Source organism: Mus musculus, chromosome 8 (genome assembly GCF_000001635.26).
Source record: "Mus musculus strain C57BL/6J chromosome 8, GRCm38.p6 C57BL/6J".
Lineage (NCBI taxonomy): Eukaryota > Metazoa > Chordata > Mammalia > Rodentia > Muridae > Mus > Mus musculus.
The window spans coordinates 89,982,911-89,985,673 of NC_000074.6; positions in this window are offsets into that span (position 1 = coordinate 89,982,911).

Consider the following 2,763-nt stretch of genomic DNA (forward strand, 5'->3'; position numbering starts at 1 on the left):
GGCAATGGGAAGAAGTCCATCCTAGAAGCCACCATGGAAACTTTCTGGTCCCGTGTTAATGCCTATGCCCTAGGCACTAATGCTTATGCACTCGGGACTCCTTTCCTGGCTTCCCTGGCTGCCTATAGACTCTGTTTCTTTTTGATAGAGATAGACTTCTGAATCTGGTGGCTACATGCAAGTTGCCTAATGGCAATGGTCCTTAATTAGCCTTGGACTTACAACGAGGTGCCACCGATTATCCAGTCTGTAACTGAACACCACCGTCTCTCATCAAAACTGCCAAATATGTGCATCTTACTCATGGAGGTCTTCCTAGGGTTCCCAATTTGGTATTGCACTGGTCTGTGTTATGCTGTTTTAACTAATGCCACCGGATGACACATTTTTGCAGAAAGGGCATTTCTTCTCTCAGTTCTGGAGGCTGGAAAGGCCATGGCACGGCATCAGCATCTTCTTGATTCTTCATCTTATGGTGCAAAAGCAAAAGGATGAACAGCATACACCAAGGGGGGAGACCAAGGTAGATTCTCAGCTTCCTGACAATCTGTTCTATGGGTAATTAACTCATTCTTAAAACAAGGTCATCGATCCTTTCATGGGGACTGTGAGTTTACAGCTCAATCGTCTCCCATTAGGCCCCATCTTCCAAGACCAGCTCAGGGATCGAGCCTTCAACATGTGGGTCTGAGGGCCATACCCTAACTACAGCAGGTATTCAGCCCCTGGTTTTGTTCCCTATGAAACAAAGTAATCTCAAAGAGGACAGCATGAAGATGATAATAGTAGGTAGAAGTTCCCCCACTACCCAGAATTTACTCCATATCAAGAATGGTGCTGGCTCCTTTCCTATGTACTGTTTCACTGACTATTTACAATAAATCCTAAAAGACCACAGTTTTGATATTGAGGAAACAGGTTCTGTGGGTGTTCGAATGAGGATGTTCTCAATAGTCTTGCACATTTGAGCTGTGATAACATATTTATCTGTGCTATAATTAAGAATACTCTTGGAGCTGAAGAGAAGCCTCAAGGTTAAGAGCACTAGATGCTCTACCAAAGTACCCACATTCAATTCCCAGCACCTGTGTTCCTGCTCACCATCTGTAACTCCAGTTCCAGAGGGTCTGATGCCCTCTTCTGGCTTGCTTTGGCACTGCATGCAAGTGTTACATAAACACGGATACAGATAAAATGCCCATGAATATAAATTCATAGTTTAAAAAAATGATTTCTAAAATGAGAAAACTAAAATTATTTCTTAAAGGGATTCACACATTACTAAAATAATTACTACAAGTGTAGTTTGCCACGTAAATGTACCTCTAGCTGCCTGTGAATCAAGCTTTGAGAAAGGCTGTAAAGAATCAGGAATCTTAAAGTCAAGACCTACCACTTTCCATTCGTAACCTTGTTTTCTCTTGCAAATCAAGTCAGGACCTAAGGCATTCACCTCCCTTCCACTGCCCAGCCCTGCCTTTACCCAGAGTCTGGTGCCAGGTAAACCAAGTGTCAGGAGTCAGAAGCAAATCAGGTAGACACTCTTGGTTTGGGATTAGGATGAGAGAAGGGGCCCTGACATATAAACACAAACTAGGTGCACTAGTGTAGAAGTGACATGACCTGAAAGTCACATGAGTTCTTAATGACAAAGAACCTGAGGCAGTGCCTGGCACACGAGGAACCCCAAAACACACAGTACCTGTTGTGAGGATCACAAGTGTGGACAGCGGGCTCCTGTACAGGAGGCAGAGGACATCTGCCTGGACAGCCTCATGTGTGACTGTCCACTCCATCCTTCCTAAGAAGGCAGCCATGTCGATGGAGACTGGAAGGAGTTGCATTGGATGTGACACAGAGAGAGGACAGGATCCATAGATTCTCTGTTCTGATGCCCCAACTTAGAGTCACTCTATGGCCACCATTAGGCCTTCCTTCCCTGTGTGTCATATCAGTCTATAAAATGATCCTGTAGTTTCTTGGGCTGCAATTAGGGATGTGTGTGTAGCCCTGAATCTCTCTGTGTGAAACCTCATTAAAGGGGGTGATAAAGTGTTGGCTGGACAAGAAACAAGAATCACAGACCTAGGAGGCTAACGAGAGATAGAACACGCTTCCAACAGTGAGGGGCACAAAGGATAATGGGTAGAAATATTCTAAACTTTACTTTAAATTTTCTAAAATATGAACATTTTCAAGACCTTGAAACCAGGGGTTTTCTTTAAAAATAATACTTTATGTAATAATATTATATATAATATAAAAATAATATATAATAATTCCATGCAATAATACTTTATATAATACCAAGCTCAAAAGAGTCCTCCCTTCTCATGGAAACTTTTACTGAACACCTATTACGTCCCAAGAATAATTGTTTGGAAGAAATCTGCTATTTAATTAAAAACATCTCTACCTCCTGGGGCTATTCACCTTTTCTCTTATCCAGCAGGCACTGAATAGATGATTCTGATGGTCTCAGAGCTCTGGGGAATGGGGAGTTGTTGGGGTGTTTCCAACACACAGAGTGAATTCCTTTTAGGCGAGAGAGTATGTTATAGGACCACAGCTCTGAGCAGTGTGTCAGCTCAGCATGTCCCATCCTCGTTATAGGCTGACCTGGTACAGGGCACAGAGTCAGCATGATCACAGCCCCCACTTCAAGGTTTCTCACTGGAGACCATGGTCAGATTCTCTGCATTCTCATTTTCAGATAGCAGGTACTGTCTAATATGGGACTAGATCCTCTGGCAGGTGAAAGGT